At 42.8% G+C, this 15,357-nt stretch overlaps 1 protein-coding gene across 10 annotated transcripts in view; it reads left to right on the forward strand.

Moving 5' to 3' along the window:
• Positions 1-15,357, forward strand: part of MARCHF8 (membrane associated ring-CH-type finger 8) — a 303,316-nt gene that overhangs the window by 164,675 nt on the left and 123,284 nt on the right. The window lies entirely within an intron of this gene.

Below are 15,357 nucleotides of genomic sequence, written 5' to 3' on the forward strand. Positions count from 1 at the left end.
GGTTAGGGGTGTGTTGGGGTTAGGGTTGTGATTAGGGTTATGGCTACAGTTGGGATTAGAGTTAGGGGTGTGTTGGGGTTAGTGTTGGAGGTAGAATTGAGGGGTTACCACTGTTTAGGCACATCAGGGGTCTCCAAACGCAACATGGCGCCACCATTGATTCCAGCCAATCTCGTATTCAAAAAGTCAAATGGTGCTCCCTCACTTCTGAGCCCCGACGTGTGCCCAAACAGTGGTTTACCCCCACATATGGGGTACCAGCATACTCAGGACAAACTGCGCAACAATTACTTGGGTCCAATTTCTCCTGTTACCCTTGTGAATCTAAAAAAATGCTTGCTAAAACATAATTTTTGAGGAAAGAAAAATGATTTTTTATTTTCACGGCTCTGCGTTGTAAACGTCTGTGAAGCACTTGGGGGTTCAAAGTGCTCACCACATATCTAGATAAGTTCCTTGGGGGGTCTAGTTTCTAAAATGGGGTCACTTGTGGGGGTTTCTACTGTTTAGGCACACCAGGGGCTCTGCAAACGCAACGTGACACCCGTAGACCATTCCATCAAAGTCTGCATTTCAAAAGTCACTACTTCCCTTTTGAGCTCCGACGTGTGCCCAAACAGTGGTTTACCCCCACTCATGGGGTATCAGCGTATTCAGGAGAAACTGGACAACAACTTTTGTGGTCCAATTTCTCCTGTAACCCTTGGGAAAATAAAAAATTCTGGGCTAAATAATTATTTTTGAGGAAAGAAAACGTATTTATTATTTTCACGGCTCTGCATTATAAACTTCTATGAAGCACTTGGGGGTTCAAAGTGCTCACCACACATCTAGATAAGTTCCTTTGGGGGTCTAGTTTCCAAAATGGGGTCACTTGTGGGGGGTTTCTACTGTTAAGCCACATCAGGGGCTCTGCAAACGCAACGTGACGCCCACAGAGCATTCCATCAAAGTCTGCATTTCAAAACGTCACTACTTCACTTCCGAGCCTCGGCATGTGCCCAAACAGTGGTTTACCCCCACATATGGGGTATCAGCGTACTCAGGAGAAACTGGACAACAACTTTTGGGGTCCAATTTCTTCTGTAACCCTTGGGAAAATAAAAAATTCTGGGCTAAATAATTATTTTTGAGGAAAGAAAACGTATTTATTATTTTCACGGCTCTACATTATAAACTTCTATGAAGCACTTGGGGGTTCAAAGTGCTCACCACACATCTAGATAAGTTCCTTTGGGGGTCTAGTTTCCAAAATGGGGTCACTTGTGGGGGGTTTCTACTGTTAAGCCACATCAGGGGCTCTGCAAACGCAACGTGACGCCCACAGAGCATTCCATCAAAGTCTGCATTTCAAAACGTCACTACTTCACTTCCGAGCCCCGGCATGTGCCCAAACAGTGATTTACCCCCACATATGGGGTATCAGCGTACTCAGGAGAAACTGGACAACAACTTTTGGGGTCAAATTTCTCCTGTTACCCTTGGGAAAATAAAAAATTGCAGGCTAAAAGATCATTTTTGAGAAAATAATTTTTATTTTTTATTTTCATGGCTCTGCGTTATAAACTTCTGTGACGCACTTGGGGGTTCAAAGTCCTCACCACACATCTAGATTAGTTCCCTTGGGGGTCTAGTTTCCAAAATGGTGTCATTTCTGGGGGATCTCCAATGTTTAGGCACACAGGGGCTCTCCAAACGTGACATGGTGTCCGCTAATGATTGGAGCTAATTTTCCATTTAAAAAGCCAAATGGCGTGCCATTCCTTCCGAGCCCTGCCGTGCGCCCAAACAGTGGTTTACCCCCTCATATGGGGTATCAGCATACTCAGGACAAACTGGACAACAATATTTGGGGTCCAATTTCTCCTATTATCCTTGGCAAAATAGGAAATTCCAGGCTAAAAAATCATTTTTGAGGAAAGAAAAATTATTTTTTATTTTCATGGCTCTGCGTTATAAACTTCTGTGAAGCACCTGGGGGTTTAAAGTGCTCAATATGCATCTAGATAAGTTCCTTGGGGGGTCTAGTTTCCAAAATGGGGTCACTTGTGCGGGAGCTCCAATGTTTAGGCACACAGGGGCTCTCCAAACGCGACATGGTGTCCGCTAACAATTGGAGCTAATTTTCCATTCAAAAAGTCAAATGGCGCGCCTTCCCTTCCGAGCCCTGCCGAGTGCCCAAACAGTGGTTTACCCCCACATATGAGGTATCGGCGTACTCGGGAGAAATTGCCCAACAAATTTTATGATCCATTTTATCCTACTGCCCATGTGAAAATGAAAAAATTGAGGCGAAAATAATTTTTTTGTGAAAAAAAAGTACTTTTTCATTTTTACAGATCAATTTGTGAAGCACCTGAGGGTTTAAAGTGCTCACTAGGCATCTAAATAAGTTCCTTGGGGGGGGTCTAGTTTCCAAAATGGGGTCACTTGTGGGGGAGCGCCAATGTTTAGGCACACAGGAGCTATCCAAACGCGACATGGTGTCCGCTAACGATGGAAATAATTTTTCATTCAAAAAGTCAAATGGCGCTCCTTCCCTTCCGAGCCTTACCATGTGCCCAAACAGTGGTTTACCCCCACATGTGAGGTATTGGTGTACTCAGGAGAAATTGCCCAACACATTTTAGGATCCATTTTATCCTGTTGCCCATGTGAAAATGAAAAAATTGAGGCTAAAAGAATTTTTTTGTGAAAAAAAAGTACTTTTTCATTTTTACGGATCAATTTGTGAAGCACCTGGGGGTTCAAAGTGCTCACTATGCATCTAGATAAGTTCCTTGGGATGTCTAGTTTCCAAAATGGGGTCACTTGTGGGGGAGCTCCAATTTTTAGGCACACGGGGGCTTTCCAAACGTGACATGGTGTCTGCTAAAGAGTGGAGCCAATTTTTGATTCAAAAAGTCAAATGGCGCTCCTTCCCTTCCAAGCCCTGCCGTGCGCCCAAACAGTGGTTTACCCCCACATATGAGGTATCAGCGTACTCAGGACAAATTGGACAACAACTTTCGTGGTTCAGTTTCTCCTTTTACCATTGGGAAAATAAAAAAATTGTTGCTAAAAGATAATTTTTGTGACTAAAAAGTTAAATGTTCATTTTTTCCTTCCATGTTGCTTCTGCTGCTGTGAAGCACCTGAAGGGTTAATAAACTTCTTGAATGTGGTTTTGAGTACCTTGAGGGGTGCAGTTTTTAGAATGGTGTCACTTTTGGGTATTTTCAGCCATATAGACCCCTCAAACTGACTTCAAATGTGAGGTGGTCCCTAAAAAAAATGGTTTTGTAAATTTCGTTGTAAAAATGACAAATCGCTGGTCAAATTTTAACCCTTATAACTTCCTAACAAAAAAAAATTTTGTTTCCAAAATTGTGCTGATGTAAAGTAAACATGTGGGAAATGTTATTTATTAACTATTTTGTGTCACATATCTCTCTGGTTTAACAGAATAAAAATTCAAAATGTGAAAATTGCAAAATTTTCAAAATTTTCGCCAAATTTCCGTTTTTATCACACATAAACGCAGAATTTATTGACCTAAATTTACCACTAACATGAAGCCCAATATGTCACGAAAAAACAATCTCAGAACCGCTAGGATCCGTTGAAGCGTTCCTTAGTTATTACCTCATAAAGGGACACTGGTCAGAATTGCAAAAAACGGCAAGGTCTTTAAGGTCAAAATAGGCTGGGTCATGAAGGGGTTAAGGGCATAAAAATTCAAAGTTGCAAAATTTTCACCAAATTTCCGTTTTTTTTCACAAATGCAAGTTATGTCGAATAAATTTTACCACGATCATGAAGTACAATATGTCAGGAGAAAACTGTCAGAATCGCCAAGATCCATTGAAGCGTTCCAGAGTTGTAACCTCATAAAGGGACAGTGGTCAGAATTGTAAAAATTGGCCCGGTCATTAACGTGCAAAACAACCTTGGGGCTTAAGGGGTTAAAGTCCTAACAGCTCTCCCACTTCTCTCCAATCCACATGCTGATTTGTAATTATATATGGTGTATCCTGCATGCATTTCACAATACCCCATATTTTACTTCCCTGATGTCTTAGCTACACTGCTCAGCATTAAAATTGCAACACCAAGAAGGAAAAGATGTGGAGTTATGGAAATCACTTGATGGATAGATATGTTAATGATATGCAAATGATGACAAAATGAAATTTTCAAACCACCTTGATTTATTCAGTATCAAATATGAGCACCATGTGCAGAAACACATTCACATACTCTGCTAGGCTGCTAGCACTGAGTGTTAGTAATTGGTTTCTATGCGTGATGGCACATGGTGGGTATAGGAGTAAAAAAAAATGTCATGCAGTCATTGTGGACGATATTGTGGGGGGTCTCCTGACTACTTATGGTATTAACTTTTAAGTGATTTGTATACAGTGCCTTGCGAAAGTATTCGGCTCCCTGGAACTTTTCAACTTTTTCCCACATATAATGCTTCAAACATAAAGATACCAAATGTAAATTTTTGGTGAAGAATCAACAACAAGTGGAACACAATTGTGAAGTTGAACAAAATTTATTGGTTATTTTGAATTTCCACAAAAATGTAAAAACTGAAAAGTGGGGCGTGCAATATTATTCGGCCCCTTTAACTTAAAACTATGTTGCGCCACCTTTTGCTGCGATTACAGCTGCAAGTCCCTTGGGGTATGTCTCTATCAGTTTTGTACACCGAGAGACTGAAATTCTTGCCCATTCTTCCTTGGCAAACAGCTCAAGCGCAGTGAGGTTTGATGGAGATTGTTTGTGAACAGCGGTTTTCAGCTCTTTCCACAGATTCTCGATTGGATTGAGGTCTGGACTTTGACTTGGCCATTCTAACACCTGGATACATTTATTTGTGAACCATTCCATTGTAGATTTTGCTTTGTTTGGGATCATTGTCTTGTTGGAAGACAAATCTGCGTCCCAGTCTCAGGTCTTTTGCAGACTCCAACAGGGTTTCTTCAAGTATGGTCCTGTATTTGGCTCCTTCCATCTTCCCATCAAGTTTAACCATCTTCCCTGTCCCTGCTGAATAAAAGCAGGCCCAAACTATGATGCTGCCGCCACCATGTTTGACAGTAGGGATGGGGTGTTCAGGGTGATGAGCTGTGTTGCCTTTACGCCAAACATATCGTTTGGCATTGTTGCCAAAAAGTTTGATTTTGGTTTCATCTGGCCAGAGCACCTTCTTCCACATGTTTGGTGTGTCTCCCAGGTGACTTGTTGCAAACTTTAAACAACACTTTTTATGGATATCTTTGAGAAATGACTTTCTTTTTGCCACTCTTCCATAAAGGCCAGATTTGTGCAGTGTACGACTGATTGTTGTCCTATGGACAGACTGTTCCACCTCAGCTGTAGATCTCTGCAGTTCATCCAGAGTGATCATGGGCCTCTTGGCTACATATCTGATCAGTTTTCTCCTTGTTTGAGATGAAAGTTTGGAGGGACGGCCGGGTCTTGACTCTTGGTAGATATGCAGTGGTAGGATACTCCTTCCATTTCAATATGATCGCTTGCACAGTGGTTCTTGGGATGTTTAAAGTTTTGGAAATCATTTTGTATCCAAATCCGGCTTTAAACTTCTCCACAACAGTATCACGGACCTGCCTGTTGTGTTCCTTGGTCTTCATGATGCTCTCTGTGCTTCAAACAGAACCCTGAGACTATCACAGAGCAGGTGCATTTATACGGAGACTTGATTACACACAGGTGGATTATATTTATGATCATTAGGCATTTAGGACAATCATTCAGAGATGCACAATGAACTTCTGCAGTGAGTTTGCTACACTAAAAGTAAAGGGGCCGAATAATATTGCATGCCCCTCTTTTCAGTTTTTGAATTTCCACAAAAATTTAAAATAACCAATACATTTCGTTCAACTTCACAATTGTGTTCCACTTGTTGTTGATTCGTCACCAAAAATTTACATTTGGTATCTTTGTTTGAAGCATAATATGTGGGAAAAGGTTGAAAAGTTACAGGGAGCCTGAATACTTTCGCTAGGCACTGTATATAGAATTTGCTGTCCATATAGTTCTATAAAGACTGTTTGTTATATCCGTACCCATGATATTTAGTTTTCTTATTGACCTTTTATGGTAAATAATGTTGTTTAAAAAACCCCTATGTGGTAAGATTTTGGTTTTTTTGGTCTCTCGTAACTGTGGTTTGATATAATTTTGCTATGAGGATTAGTTTAATTTATTAATTATATTTGGTGGTAATCATAGGATTAAATGTTGTTTCTCGGCACTGCCAATAATTGGACTTAACTATTTCAAGTATGAGCTTAGTTTTCCAGTTTTGTCTAAACATTTAGGTTGTTATTGGTTGTCTGAGGAATGTTTTACCATGCTGAATACACTTTGGCAAATAATAAAGACCTGATTGCAATTGCCGACCAATGACCTCTCCGATGTGCTCAGTGGGAGCCAAGTCCAGAGGCACTGCAGCACTGAGGAGAAGCTGGGTGCTGCTGTGGAATGTGAATTTAGCAGTGGATATTACTGCCAATAGAGGGGGAAGATGGGGGTGAAAAAGGACACAAAGGTAGAATAGAAATATAATGAGCTTAATCTGTATATTATCAAGAAGTTTACATTTCTTGTGCTTTGGGAAAAATAATGTGATTGTGGGAGTAAACATTTAGTGTCTATTGGGTATCTTGGAAGAAATCCCTCATCTTAGTGTGCCTTCAGGAAGACATAATAGGGGCACTTCTTTTGTGTCCATAATGGAGATGCAATAACCGTTCCTTCTGTTGTTCATTAGAAGTGGACTTAGAGCATCATATAATCCTGTAGAACTCGATCTCCAGAACTGCGGGAGGCCCGGGTGTTTTATGCATAATAAGGCACAAAAAAAGCCCCCGTATTATGCCTGTTTGTAAGCTTCATTTGGCTCAGTGCCCATTGTGTCTGAGCCCTGTGTCGGCGTTGCATATCCGCAAGATTTGCCGATGTAAATATCTGCTGGAAGGCTCTGATGTACACCACTGTATAGGTGTGCAGCATCATCCTACATTGTCCAGATTGTCCCACTGTACCATAAATAATAAAAACATATATATATAATATGTTTTAGTTGTGACCTTGTATAGGAAAGCCAGTATTCTGTGCCTTACCGTTAAAATGAAATAAAATATGCTACTGCATTCCACCCTGATGGAGGCCACAAGGACACGCTTCTGGCATCCATCACGTAAATCGAGACCTATGGATGGCTTTGCCCAAAGTATATTCCAAATGTACTCCTTTAATGTCATGTGCACAGAGCCTTAGATGAACCCCACAGATTTACTGTCATTTGTTAGAATTCCCAGGAATGAACAAAGGCCGGCGACGTCTCCTTTTCCAGTCAATTTCGATAGTAACTACAATAGTGTTTACACGCTGTCTTGTTTCCATGGTAGCTGGGAAGAGTGATGGGAAGCAGATGATCTGATTGGTGCTCTCTGCACTTACAGTAGACAATGGGTTAATTTCATAAAGGGGAATCACTTAAGACCTTGGTTTAGGAGTGCAGAAGCACTCGATGCTCTCAAATAATTTATCAACAGTTTTAATGATCCACTCCATCCCAGTATCCTTTGTTTTTAATACATTCCAAAGGTTTAACCGCCATTGTACAGGGTCAGTCTCTGTCTCTGCCGTGTTTATTTTAGTTACCGTAATCATTGTAATTCCCATGAGTAACTTTTTTTTTTTTCATTTAGACTAGGTTCGTATGTTTGCATGGATTTGGAGATTGGATTTAGAGTCTCCTTTGAAATGAATGGGTGAAATCTGCACTGAAAATTGACATGCTGTGGATCTAAAAAGAAAAAAAAATGCACCAAATGCTCTTATTTTAATCCCCCCTCCAACCAAAAGAAAAGACCGAATCAAATTTTTAAATCTGACGTGTCACTTTGGCTACGTTCACATTTGCGTTGTGCGCCGCTGCGTCGGCGACGCAACGCACAACGCAAATAAAAACGCGCGCAAAAACGCTGCGTTTTGCGACGCATGCGTCGTTTTTTGCCGAAATTTGGACGCAAGAAAAATGCAACTTGTTGCGTTTTCTGTGCCTGACGCTTGCAACAAAAAAACCGCATGCGTCGCACAACGCAGCACAACGCATATCCATGCGTCCCCCATGTTAAATATAGGGGCGCATGACGCATGCGTCGCCGCTGCGTCGCCCGACACAAACACGCAAAACGCTAATGTGAACGTAGCCAACGTGGTAATTTTCAGGCTATTTTATCGTGACACATTATGCTTTATATTAGTGGTAAAAAAAAATTTTTCCAAGTGCGCACAACATTTGCCATATTTCTGCCTTGCATAAGCACCATCTTTAAAATGTACTTGTATTTGTCAGGGTATTAGAGGGTTTAATTCTTTAGCACTAATTTTTCTTTTTTTTTTTCAAGGAAATTTAGAAGTCCTATTTTTTGGGGAGGGGGGAGGGTGATTATTCAGTTTTGAAACCATTGTATTGGAAAACCCCAAAAGTGAGACCATTTTAAAAACCACACCCCTCAACATATGCAAGACTGCTGTTGTCTAGTTTATTAACCCTTTGTGTACTTTTCAGGAATGAACACAAGCTTCAATGACAAGAACAAAATATTTTATTTTTACCGCTAAAATGTTGCTACCATCTGAACAGGCATCTATAGTGGGCAGGACCCTAAGGCCATTAGAGTAAGTTTCCACGGTCAGTAAACGCTGCGGATTGGACGCTGTGTACAGCCGCAGCGTCCAGTCCGCAACATCCAGATGTTACAGCATAGTGGAGGGGATTTTATGAAATCCCGTCTCCACTATGCGTGCACAGACTCCTCCGGCTTCCCTGCGTATACGCACATGTGGCGCGTCTTTATAGACAGCAGCAGGTCTATTTATCTTGCGGAGAGGTTCAGTCTCCGCAAGATAAATATCACGGTTCTATGTTTAGGATGCGGTCATTCCACACGGTTCAATGAACACATGCAGAATCACCGTGCGTACAAAAGCCGGCAGTTGCCTAATACTGACCATGGATACATACCCTTACTTGTCCTTGGATCACCATGGCATCCATCAGGACCACAAAATCACGATCTCAGGATGCCGATGGGGTAAAGGAGGAAGCCCGCCACGCTCGGTTAGCCATCTAGATGCCATTGTCATTATTGACAGCAGCAGCATCTAAAGGGTTAAACGGAAAAACTGCCAAAACTGATTGTGGTTGGTGCAGAAGAGTGTGAACTATAGTGTACCTCTGACAACTGCTGCTTGTTCACCCATCGCGGGATGCTATGCTTAATGTCAGGTCAGTAAAGATTAGTGATCACTAAGGGGTTAAATCATCTGCAACTATGTTTTCTCTGCCTGAATTGTACAGAACAGATATTCATTTTATATCGGTCATGGATGTGCACAAATTCCACTGAAATGTAATAAATGCATAAAATAATACCCACATCCCATGTTCTGTTGTTTGGAGGTTGATGTCTACCCGATCTCGAGTCCTAGGGAAAGGGTTAAGAGTATATGCACAAGGGTCGTATTTGGAGTAGATTTTTACTAACCAGATTTTGTGGACTGAAAATCTGCATATTATGGTAGTAGCACGGTGGATGAGATGTCACCAAATCTTGTTCATAAGCTGCAGAGAAAATCCGCAAAATAAATTGACCGGCACTGTGGTGTTCAGATCCTCAGCATGTGACATTACATTTTATACTTCGCAATGTAAAGGGGGAATTGTGTGGAAAATCTGCAGATTTTCTTCTGTATAAATTTCACAGTGGAAGACTACAGTGTGCACATACCCCTAGGGCAAAGATACATGACACATTTATTTCCATTTGCCTGGTCCGCTCTCTAAAATTGGCCAAATGTCTGCCATTATAGGGACCGTTGTCTGCCATTATAGGGACCGTTGTCTGCCATTATAGGGACCGTTGTCTGCCATTATAGGGACCGTTGTCTGCCATTATAGGGACCGTTGTCTGCCATTATAGGGACCGTGTCTGCCATTATAGGGACCGTTGTCTGCCATTATAGGGACCGTTGTCTGCCATTATAGGGACCGTTGTCTGCCATTATAGGGACCGTTGTCTGCCATTATAGGGACCGTTGTCTGCCATTATAGGGACCGTTGTCTGCCATTATAGGGACCGTTGTCTGCCATTATAGGGACCGTTGTCTGCCATTATAGGGACCGTTGTCTGCCATTATAGGGACCGTTGTCTGCCATTATAGGGACCGTTGTCTGCCATTATAGGGACCGTTGTCTGCCATTATAGGGACCGTTGTCTGCCATTATAGGGACCGTTGTCTGCCATTATAGGGACCGTTGTCCGCCATTATAGGAACCGTTGTCCGCCATTATAGGGACCGTTGTCCGCCATTATAGGGACCGTTGTCTGCCATTATAGGGACCGTTGTCCGCCATTATAGGGACCGTTGTCCGCCATTATAGGGACCGTTGTCCGCCATTATAGGGACCGTTGTCCGCCATTATAGGGACCGTTGTCCGCCATTATAGGGACCGTTGTCCGCCATTATAGGGACCGTTGTCCGCCATTATAGGGACCGTTGTCCGCCATTATAGGGACCGTTGTCCGCCATTATAGGGACCGTTGTCCGCCATTATAGGGACCGTTGTTCGCCATTATAGGGACCGTTGTCCGCCATTATAGGGACCGTTGTCCTTTGTCGCATAGTAATGGGGCAACCTGGTCCAGTGAACCCCAAGCCCGCAGTTTTGTGCACATACCATGTGGAATCCATTTCACCCAGGACCTGCAAGCAAAGCTCCAGCTAGTGATGATGTGATTTCCAGAAGGAGGTACAATATTTTTTATATTGTGATTATATTAAAATTCAGATATCATCCATCCCCCTGATACACATTTATTCTAGAGGTGCTTCTCACAAAATTAAATATCAAAAAGTTAATTTATTTCAGTTCTTCAATACAAAAAGTGAAACTCATATATACAGTCATTATAGAGTGATCTATTTCAAGTGTTTATTTCTGTTAATGTTGATGATTATATCTTACAGCCAATGAAAACCCATAAGTCATTATCTGAGTAAATTAGAATACTTTATAACACCAGCTTGAAAATTATTTTAAAATCCGAAATATTGGCCTAATGAAATGTATGTTCAGTAAATGCACTCAATACTTGGTTGGGGCTCCTTTTCCATCAATTACTGTATCAATGCGGCGTGGCATGGAGGCGATCACCCTGTGGCACTGCTGAGGTGTTATGGAAGCCCAGGTTGCTTTGATAGCAGCCTTCAGCTCATCTGCATTGTTGGGTTTGGTGTTTCTCATCTCCTCCTGACAATATCCCATATAATCTCTATGGGGTTAAGGTCAGGTGAGTTTGTTGGCCAATCAAGTATAGTGATGCTGTTGTCTTTAACCCCTTCATGACCAGGGGATTTTTCGTTTTCCCGTGTTCGTTTTTCGCTCCCCTCCTTCCCAGAGCCATAACTTTTTTATTTTTCCGTCAATTTGGCCATGTGAGGGCTTATTTTTTGCGGGACGAGTTGTACTTTTGAACGACATCATTGGTTTTAGCATGTCGTGTACTAGAAAACGGGAAAAAAATTCCAAGAGCTGTGAAATTGGCAAAAAAATGCAGTCCCACACTTGTTTTTTGTTTGGCTTTTTTGCTAGGTAAACTAAATGCTAAGGGTATGTGTCCACGTGCAGTAAACGCTGCGTGTTTGACGCTGCATAGGGACGCAGCGTCCAGATGTTACAGCATAGTGGAGGGGATTTAATGAAATCCCGTCTCCACTATGCGTGGTAACACGCACGCGGCGGCCCTGCGACTCCGGACATGCTGTGCATCTTTTTAGATCGCAGCATGTCCGTATATCTTGCAGCGACGCTGCGTCGCCGCAAGATATAGCACAGGGCCCTATGGTGGGGAGCGATGATGCCGGATGTGTGCTGTGAACACATCCGGCATCATCGCGTCCCAGAAAGGGGGCGGGGCTTACCGCAGAGCGGCTAAGCCGCTCCGGCGATACCGCCGGCCATCCTGAAAGTGGACACATACTCTTAAACTGACCTGCCATTATGATTCTCCAGGTCAGTACGAATTCATACACCTAACATGACTAGGTTATTTTTTATCTAAGTGGTGAAAAAAAATTCCAAACTTTGCTTAAAAATAAATAAATAAATAAATAAAAATTGCGCCATTTTCCAATACCCGTAGCGTCTCCATTTTTCATGATCTGGGGTCGGTTGAGGGCTTATTTTTTGCGTGCCGAGATGACGTTTTTAATGATAGCATTTCGATGCAGATACGTTCTTTTGATCGCCAGTTATTGCATTTTAATGCAATGTCGTGGCGACCAAAAAAACGTAATTCTGGCATTTCAAATTTTTTTCCCGCTACGCTGTTTAGCGATCAGGTAAATACTTTTTTTTAATTGATAGATCGGGCGATTCTGAGCGCGGCGATACCAAATATGCGTAGATTTGATATTTTTTTTATTGATTTATTTTGATTGGGGCGAAAGGGGGGTGATTTAAACTTGTTTTTTTTTTGTTTTTTTCACATTTTTTTTAAACTTTTTTTTTTGCTTCAATAGCCTCCATGGGAGGCTAGAAGCAGGCACAACGCGATCGGCTCTGCTACATAGCAGCGATCTGCTGATCGCTGCTATGTAGCAGAAATGGAGGTGTGCTGTGAGCGCCGACCACAGGGTGGCGCTCACAGCCACCGGTCATCAGTAACCATAGAGGTCTCAAGTACCTCTATGGTTACAATATACAAGCAACGCCGACCCCCGATCATGTGACGGGGGTCGGCGATGACGTCATTTCCGGCCGCCCGGCCGGAAGCGGTAGTTAAATGCCGCTGTCTGCGTTTGACAGCGGCATTTAACTAGTTAATAGGTGCGGGCAGATCGCGATTCTGCCCGCGCCTATTACGGGCACATGTCAGCTGTTCAAAACAGCTGACATGTCCCGGCTTTGATGCGGGCTCACCGCGGAGCCCTGCATCAAAGCAGGGGAGCCGGCATCGGACGGTATAGTACGTCCGATGCCGATAAGGGGTTAAAAGGAACCTGTCACCTGAATTTGGCGGGACCATTTTCGGTCATATGGGCGGAGTTTTCGGTTGTTTGATTCACCCTTTCCTTACCCGCTGGCTGCATGATGGCCACAATATTGGATTGAAGTTCATTCTCTGTTCTCGGTAGTACACGCCTGCGCAAGGCAATCTTGCCTTGCGCATGTGCAGTATGCTTTGCCCAACTGCGGGCAAAGCCGAAAAGCATTAGCGCGCATGCGCCGGCGCACTGTCCCGAAAACCCCACCCATATGACCGAAAACCGGTCTCACCAAATTCAGGTGACAGATTCCCTTTAAACCAGGTATTGGTACTTTTGGCAATGTGGACAGGTGCCAAGTCTTGCTGGAGAATAAAATATCCATCTCTAAAAAGCTTTTTGGCAGAGGGAAGCATGAAGTGCTCTAAAATTTCCTGGTAGACGACTGCGCTGACTTTGGTCTTGATAAAACACAGTGGACTTACACCAGCAGATGACATGGCTCCCCAAACCAAAAATACAAAAATGGCGGCTGAGAGCACAACTGACAAAACGGAGAGTTGAAGTAAAGGACAGCATCCAATCCAGGTGAAAAAAATCTCTCTTTGATGTGCCATAAATGTGACGTTTCAACCCAAAGGCTTGAGAAAGACCCTTTGGGTTGAAACGTCGCATTTGTGGCACAATAAAGAGATTTTTTTCACCTGGATTGGATGCTGTCCTTCACTTAAACTTATGGCTCCCCAAACCATCACCAATTATGGAAACTTCACACTAGACCTCAAGCAGCTTGGATTGTGTGCCTCTCCACTCTTCCTCCAGACTCTGGGACCCTGATTTCCAAATGTAATCCAAAATATACTTTAATCTGTAAACACCTTGGACCACTGAGCAACAGTCCAGGTGTTTTTCAACTTGGCCCTTTTCATCATGTACAATTAAAAATGTGGATGTATAAAATCAGAAGCCACATGGATGTCACACGGACATAAATACGGATACAGATGACCTTATGAATGAAAATCGTCTAAAGATTTTTTTTTTGTAGCTGATTGTTTTCCATCTAGTCTTGTTCTAATAAATATACAACCCCTGGCAAAATTTATGTAATCACCGGCCTTGGAGGATGTTAATTCAGTTGTTTAATTTTGTAGAAAAAAGGCAGATCACAGACATGGCACAAAACTAGTTATTTCAAATGGCAACTTTCTGGCTTTGAGAAACAGTAAACGAAATCAAGAACAAAAAATGTGGTAGTCAGTGATGGTTACTTTTTTAACCAAACATAGTGGAAAAATTATGGAATCACTCAATTCTGAGGAAAAAATTATGGAATCGCCCTGTAAATTTTCATATCCAAAACTAACACCTGCATCAAATTAGATCTGCTCGTTAGTCTGCATCTAAGGAGTGATCACACCTTGGAGAGCGGTTGCACCAAGTGGACTGACATGAATCGTGGCTCCAACAGAGATGTCAATTGAAACAAAGAGGATTATCAAACTCTTAGGGTACCGTCACACAGTGGCATTTTGATCGCTACAACGGCACGATTTGTGACGTTCCAGCGATATATCCGTGACGTTCCAGCGATCTCGCTGTGTCTGACACGCTCCTGCGATCAGGGACCCCGCTGAGAATCGTACGTCGTAGCAGATCGTTTGAAACTTTCTTTCGTCGTCTAGTGTCCCGCTGTGGCGGCATGATCGCATGGTGTAGCAAAGGTGTGCACGATATTGTATACGATGTGCGCATAGTAACCAACAGCTTCTACATCGCACATACGTCATGAAATTATCGCTCCAGCGTCGTACATTGCAAAGTGTGACAGCAGTCTACGACGCTGGAGCGATATTGTTACGATGCTGGAGCGTCACGGATCGTGCCGTCGTAGCGATCAAAATGCCACTGTGTGACGGTACCCTTAAAAGAGGGTAGATCATCGCGCAATGTTGCAAAAGATGTTGGTTGTTCACAGTCGGCCGTGTCTAAAATCTGGACCAAATACAAACAACATGGGAAGGTTGTTAAAGGCAAACATACTGGTAGACCAAGGAAGACATCAAAGCGTCAAGACCGGAAACTTAAAGCAATATGTCTCCAAAACAGGAAATGCACAACAAAACATCCTCCAAGGCCGGTGATTCCATAATTTTTGCCAGGGGTTGTAGTAGGACCGGAAGCTCCCACGTCCTGCCACGCTCTTTCTTTACTCCTGATCGCACGTGTTTTGTAGCGGTTGTGTCTGGTGTTTCTGCTTTACTCCATGCGCATGAATTT

The sequence above is a fragment of the Ranitomeya imitator genome, chromosome 2 (genome assembly GCF_032444005.1).
Source record: "Ranitomeya imitator isolate aRanImi1 chromosome 2, aRanImi1.pri, whole genome shotgun sequence".
In the NCBI taxonomy this organism is placed as follows: domain Eukaryota; kingdom Metazoa; phylum Chordata; class Amphibia; order Anura; family Dendrobatidae; genus Ranitomeya; species Ranitomeya imitator.